Source organism: Abramis brama (assembly GCF_963993115.1).
Source record: "Abramis brama genome assembly, chromosome: 9".
Taxonomy (NCBI): domain Eukaryota; kingdom Metazoa; phylum Chordata; class Actinopteri; order Cypriniformes; family Leuciscidae; genus Abramis; species Abramis brama.
In genome coordinates this window covers 19,271,073-19,278,342 of record NC_139971.1, presented here as the reverse complement: position 1 = coordinate 19,278,342, position 7,270 = coordinate 19,271,073, and the positions used below count along the sequence as shown (strand labels likewise).

At 35.4% G+C, this 7,270-nt stretch overlaps 1 long non-coding RNA gene across 1 annotated transcript; it reads right to left on the bottom strand.

Moving 5' to 3' along the window:
- Positions 1-421: 421 nt before the first annotated feature.
- LOC311089698 lies at positions 422-4,136 on the bottom strand. Its single transcript, XR_014607742.1, has 5 exons — positions 4,023-4,136; positions 3,447-3,510; positions 3,100-3,238; positions 1,403-1,557; positions 422-535 (listed from the first exon to the last, which is right to left on the bottom strand). It is a non-coding gene; the product is annotated as an uncharacterized lncRNA (long non-coding RNA).
- Between the last annotated feature and the right edge of the window lie 3,134 nt (positions 4,137-7,270).

The window sequence follows — 7,270 nt, the reverse complement described above, 5'->3', positions numbered from 1 at the left end:
CGATACTTGACAATTCTCTTGAAAAAAAACTTTTCCCCCGTCATCTGATAATTGTAAAATGAGTGGAATTGGTTGCAAGATTGTAGTACCACACACGGTGTCTAAAAGGCAATATCTTTGAAAGGTCTCTAAAGCAGAAAAAAAACTGCATATGGTACAAGACGAGACATATACCTGGTCTAATATTGTTAAAACAGCTGCACAACATAAGTGGCAAAAACACTTCTGTACTCAGCTCACTGGGGGGAAAGATAGGCAGTCAGGTAAAACACTATTTAAATATGAAAGATTTTTCATGGTTTTTACCATACAAACATTTTTGGGGGTCAGTCTTTTGGGAAAGACTAAACAAAATGACAATACAACAGGCATTACAAGTTTTATTGAAACACATGGAACAACAGAACAAAGTTTTGTTACAGCATAGAAAAAAATAACTGCAAATAGTTTTAAAGTAGGACCAATAAAAAGGGGGAAAATCTACAGAGAAGATGAGATCTGCATTTTGGAGCCAGAGTGTGAAGATGAATAGTTCCTGCACATAAGAGCGAGAAAAACATTCAACAGCTCTCCCAATCAACTAGTGATGAGTCGTTCATTGCGTTTGTCACGTAACAAATGAACGAAAGACTTGGAAGGTAAAGTAACTATTTATGTTCCGTGTAAATGATTTTTGACTGCATTATAAATATAATGATTTCTTTATTCATAATATGATCAAGATTGCGTAGGTGAACGTGTTCGGAAGATATTTAAAGAAGATATTTTGAAAAATGTCTGTAACCAAACAGTTGATGGACCCCATTGACTTCCATAGTAGGAAAAAAAAAATACTATGGAAGTCAATGGGGTCCATCAACTGTTTGGTTACAGACATTTTTCAAAATATCTTCTTTTGTTTTCAGCAGAAGAAAGAAATTCTTACAGGTTTAAAACAAATTGAGGGTGAGTAAATGATGACAGAATTTTCATTTTTGGGTGAACTATCCCTTTAATAAAAGCATTCCTTCCGCTAGAAAAAAATAGTCCCTGACCGTGAACAACAATGTTCCAATGTGTAATATGCATGAAAGCTCAAATAAAAACAACAAACCATTCTCAAACTTTGTCCCATTCTTTTTCATAGGGCGCAGTGATAAATAGAACCGTTGGGTTTTATCGTGAATAAAGCACAGCTATTGACCAATCAGAATCAAGGATTGGAACTAACCGTTTTATAAATTTTATTTATCTATTAGATATATAATATATAATTTTTTGCCTGTTTTAATTATATGATGTTCTTGCTGTCTTGATGCCAGCCAATCGTTGCATTGCTGATCATGGTTTAAACTTTAGAGTATTGATACATCAATACAAATGTACACAGAAGGGCACATGGGTTTCTGGACGAATGACTTACCCAAAGGTGGACAACCTCACTCTACGCACCACTGACACACACCATGCTGAAATGACAAGATGTCAGGAGAATGAGGACATTCCAGTGTCTCCCTTTTTTAGCCTCCCATTGGAGATGGTAGAGCAGTTTCCGATTGACTACATGCACCAAGCGACCTGGGTGTAATGAAAAAAATCAATTTAGCATATGATATGTATTGTTCAAACCATTCATTCAAATTTAAGAAATTCATTCTCCGAATTAAACAGTATAGGGCCTTCAAAATCATGATATCAAAAGAAAATTTTGTTAAGAAACAATTGAATTACAGGTCTTCAATCTTTGGGGGAAGACAAGTGCTTTTTCTCATGTTTGACCTGTCACCATTGGCATACAATGCAACAAAAATTGCTTAAGTCAACAGATTTAACTAATAGATCTACAAATCTCTGACTCAATAACTCTCTGAATAGAGTTATGACTCTGACTCTGAATAAAATAACGATGCTGCCATTTCTCTTAAGGCAGTTGTGGCCTAACGAGCCAAGGCCCATCCATAGTTGTATACATGGGTTTCCTGTTTACAAACATTACAGGTGAATACCAGAGGCAGAAAGCCAGATTGGTGAGCTGGTCCGCTACTGCAACAAACTTAAGTATTGAAGCTTTCTTTATTGTTTGTATATAACTGCTGACTCAATAAAACATGATTTTAGTTGGATCTGTTTCGCCCATTTCACACATACTCCGTGTGCAGTGCGTGTGCATGTATGCGGTGCAGGAGCAGCACGCCCTATAGTGCTTTCACTGCGTTTGCAGTGCGTAACTGATCCGCGGCTGTACAACAAACACATATAGCCTACTCACTATTTTTATTTAAATCCATAAATTATCAGCAACTTTTAATTAAAAAATTTTGGTCAGCATTGGGATTCTCTTTGTACACAATATACATTTACACAATATACACTTACAGTTTGTAAGTGATGCACGTTTAAATGGTGTACATATTTGTGAATTTGATTATGTAGCTACTTATCCATTTTCTTGCGATTGCAGTCAAGATTACTCTCTGGTGCTGTGCCACTAGACTCCGCCCACACGCTGTTCTGATTGGCTATGGAGTTTGATTGATTTTAAAGCATCTCGCAGTCGCGTCTCATCTAGTGTGGACAGACACATTATTTGTCGCTGGATCTTATCGCATCGTGTCTGGTTAGGACACAGTATTAGGCTAGTAATGTAATAGCAAATGTTAGCAGTGCAGCATTTACTGGACAGCCCAATTTTTTTATATAAGGTATGTTACGTTTGTTTACGACCTGCCATATTTCATGACTGCACACATACACAATATACTGTACTGTAAATCAAAGATTTGATCATGAATTATGTGGGAAGTACCTTAGTAGGCTACCTCTGACAATGCCGATTATATAGAAAAAAATTTACTCTCAGCAATGGTGAAATCTTTCCAGATCCCTACACTATACATGACTATCTGTGGATTGTGGACAACGAGAAATGGCCAGCAATGGAATAGCCTGATAACTATGGCTTTGGCAAAATGATCACATGCAAAGACTGTTGCCAACATTTCCACTACAAATGTGTGAACATTGTCAGACAGACCAAAAGTTGAAAATGTGGTTGTAAAGACAAAATTATTAGTCTAGGTGGATACTGTACTGCACATGATGCCCCCCCAAAAAAGTCACCTCAAGTCATACATCTGGAATTTGGACTTCTTCAGTTTCTCTTTCAGCTGCCGGTTTTCCTCCAGATCTCTTTTCACTGAGAAGTTCTCACTCAGCTCTATATATTGTCTTTCGAGTGCACTCTCAGGGGAAAGCTCATCTAAAGGAGAGAGAGAGAGAGAGAGAGAGAGAGAGAGAGAGAGAGAGAGAGAGAGAGAGAGAGAGAGAGAAAAGAAAGAAAGAAAGAAAGAAAGAAAGAAAGAAAGAAAGAAAGGACATGCATGCACACACACACACACACTTTACTAAGGAAAGGCAAACACATTGTGTCAGTTAATGAATTTATCAAAATTAGGAGTTTGGCATACCTGCAGCTGATTCCAGATCTCATCAGGAGCCCTTGATTCCTCCCGTCTTCTCTGTCGTTCATACCTACGACAAACGAGAGAAAACAAGATATACAGACAGGACACAGAAACTGGCAGAAAAAAAAATGTCAAACAAATGAGGTCAAAATATTTATGGTAAAAAAATGTGCACAAGTGTGCTGGATGTCCCTGCATGTTTCTGCTGTAATGAAGGGTTAATTCTAAAACCTGTAGAAATTTCCCCGCACATATAGTTAATGTAACGTTACAAGTAAAAAAATATATATCCTTAAACATTTTTTTTTTTTTTTAAAACCTACAGAATTCCTGTAGGTTATTATTATTTTTTTTTTAAAGAAAACCGTTTAATTCACACCTAATTAACATATGTATGCACCTTGCACTTCTTACAACACTGCATTTGCAAAATTATAAAGCTCCTTTAACAAAACAAATGTGCAAACGTGCAAAACGCGTTATAGTGAGCTCTGGGGAAAACGCTCACAATCCCAAAAATTATCATACTATGATAAAAGCATATATATTTCCACAAATTATTCCATATCATATACTTACCTCTCTCGTTTGTACACCAAAGCCGAATGCTGCCAGTGCCACGCGTTGATAGAGTAAACTTTAGCGTCTGTGGGCTAGCTGCCTGGTTCTTCGCTTGCATGCATGCTTATTGGTAACTCGCATCGCCACCTATGGGTTGTTGAATATTATTATGTTTCCCATCTCTTCCAGGTACCCAACACTGACTGCACAACCGATTCATTTTAATGTTAATTAATTTTGTAAATCTAGCCGATTTAGTTAACATATTTATATTCTAAAGTTTATAACTTATATGTACTAAATTATTGTGGTAAATCACTTTTTTTCAAGGTAACGCAAGGTATCATTATATAAATGTACATTTAAAAAATAAAATAAAATAATATAATATACATTTGTGCGCGTGCCAAGCCCGCCAAACCTGCCAGCGGGCATATATAAGAAGGGGTTGTGACCACCGCGCGCAGAACCCGGTTTTCATTCTAAGAGGACATCCATATCTACCAGCATTTCTGAGGTAAAGTACTTTTTATTTAAAACCGATTTAGGTACATTACTTTTAAAACATACGAACCTCATACAAAGGTAAATGACACTTAAAACTTTGAAGTAAATAATAAAATCTAATTATAGTAGCCTATACTAGGCTATAAGTTAGGCCCCTACTCAGCATAAGATAAATAACTGCCACTTCACCCAATAAACATTTTTAATTGTCACAAAATGTATTAACTGTGTTTTCCAGTAAATGTACCACTACTTTTCACATAAACAATGGTTTTCCGGTTGTTTTCCCGTCCGCTATAATTAAATGCCGTTACGTCCGTGACGTCATTTGGGATAGAGAAAACCTGCTCAAATTTAAACTTTTTTAGTTTCATCAGTCATGTCTGTGATGTTATCTTTACTGTAAAATAAATAAATTATACAATTATTAATAATACTATCTTTACTTTTGTAAAGATATTTTGTATGGATTTCCATACTTTGTATGGAAAGGGCGTTGCTAGGCTACGAGCGCGTGAGCGCACAGTGTGTACACGCCAGCTCTCACGCGCTCGCAGCCGACAGCGAGAGACGTGCATGGCTTGTAAAGATGAGATCAGAAATAATAATAAAATGAAATCGGCCATCCGTCTTTGTCATATTATTAATACCACTACATGTAATAATATTTATAGCCTAAATATAAATATTGTTTTAGAAATATTGTTTTATAATTAACAATAATTCTTATATTTTGTTAATAATAAATAATATTTTTATATTTTATTTCAATCATTATTGTTAACAGTGTTAATAATATTTATTATTCTCTTCTCTTTTTTCAGTATATATTGCCGTCTGATTATTGTAAGTGTAAATCTAGCAGTCATCCTGATTAGTCGAAAATCATTGCAGAAATTGAATGCATTCTAATTCGTACAGATATATCTCACTCATTTTCAGACATGTTTCTACTTTCTCTCCCCTTTCCTTGTGTGTCAACAGCATCTACAACACCCCAACGGCTCTTTTAAGAACCCAGACACATAGTGACTTTGTCTTTTGTAAGTATATATGTTTTGAATGGCTAGATAGTTTGTAAGTGTTCAGATATATCTCACTCATTTTCAGACATGTTTCTACTTTCTCTCCCCTTTCCTTGTGTGTCAACAGCATCTACAACACCCCAACGGCTCTTTTAAGAACCCAGACACATAGTGACTTTGTCTTTTGTAAGTATATATGTTTTGAATGGCTAGATAGTTTGTAAGTGTTCAGATATATCTCACTCATTTTCAGACATGTTTCTACTTTCTCTCCCCTTTCCTTGTGTGTCAACAGCATCTACAACACCCCAACGGCTCTTTTAAGAACCCAGACACATAGTGACTTTGTCTTTTGTAAGTATATATGTTTTGAATGACTAGATAGTTTGTAAGTGTTCAGATATATCTCACTCATTTTCAGACATGTTTCTACTTTCTCTCCCCTTTCCTTGTGTGTCAACAGCATCTACAACACCCCAACGGCTCTTTTAAGAACCCAGACACATAGTGACTTTGTCTTTTGTAAGTATATATGTTTTGAATGGCTAGATAGTTTGTAAGTGTTCAGATATATCTCACAAATTTTTTTTTTTTCTCCACTTTGTTTTTGTGTCAACAGCAGCAACCCAACTCTCAACGACTGTCAAACCAACGACTCTTTTGGCACTAAGCATCTTTGGATTTTTTTTCTTGTGAGTATATTTTTTTTAATGAGTGTCAGTCACTTTCTTAGTATTTGTATTTAGATCAAACAGATAGGCTACATCTTTTTTAATAATTTGTCTTAAGGATTTAAATCAGTCCCAGTGGACATTTGATGTCAATTTAACATCAATATGACATCAAATTGATGTCAAAATTACGTCAAGAAATAGGTCAAAAATGAAAGTCAAATTGACGTCAAGTGTTGATGTCAATTTGATGTCAAGATTTTGACCTCTGCTGATGTCATTTTGCCAAACAAAAAGGTGAAATGCATGGCCGTACACTTATTACCAGCTTCACTTCAAACTAACCAGATTTACTTTCTTTAATTTCCAGTTTAATGAAATCATATTTTGTATTTTAAAGTCACCATGATGGTGGTTAGTGTTTGCTTTAGTTGGGCTCTTGACCCTTTACTCTTTAATATAAAAATTTCTCTGGCTGCTTTAACTGTGTGTTTATAAAGCACAATTGTTGTAGCTAAAAAAAGCCATCAGAAACTGAGATCAGGAGATGTTGGCTGTGTTTATTGATGATATCATCATGTAACTGCCTGAATCCCTGAGCTTATTCAGTGTCTAATGCTTTGATTATATAAGACTTGTGGTATAAAAGTGATTTTATTCATGATAAAAGTAATTTGATTCTACAGCATGTCTAGCAATGTTATCAAATAATATACTTGGTTTTTAATAACTATTTAGTGCACAAAAACGTTTCATCTATGGCATTACTGAGACGCACACAGACATCAAGAAACAGCAAATGAATCTCAACAATGGTGACAATCAAACAAAATATCCAGATAATCAGATCAACTCTTGCTGCATAATTTATTAAAGCCGCAATGCATGCTGGGAGATGTGGGTGAGTTTTGATTGGTGGTTCCCAGCATGCACTGCAGCGTGAAGCATTTCACTGATTGTCACCATTGTTGAGAGTCATACACTGATTCTTGATAGCTAAGTAATAATGTTGAGTTTAATGCAATAAATGTTTTTAAAATCCTTTATTAATTAAAAAAATTAT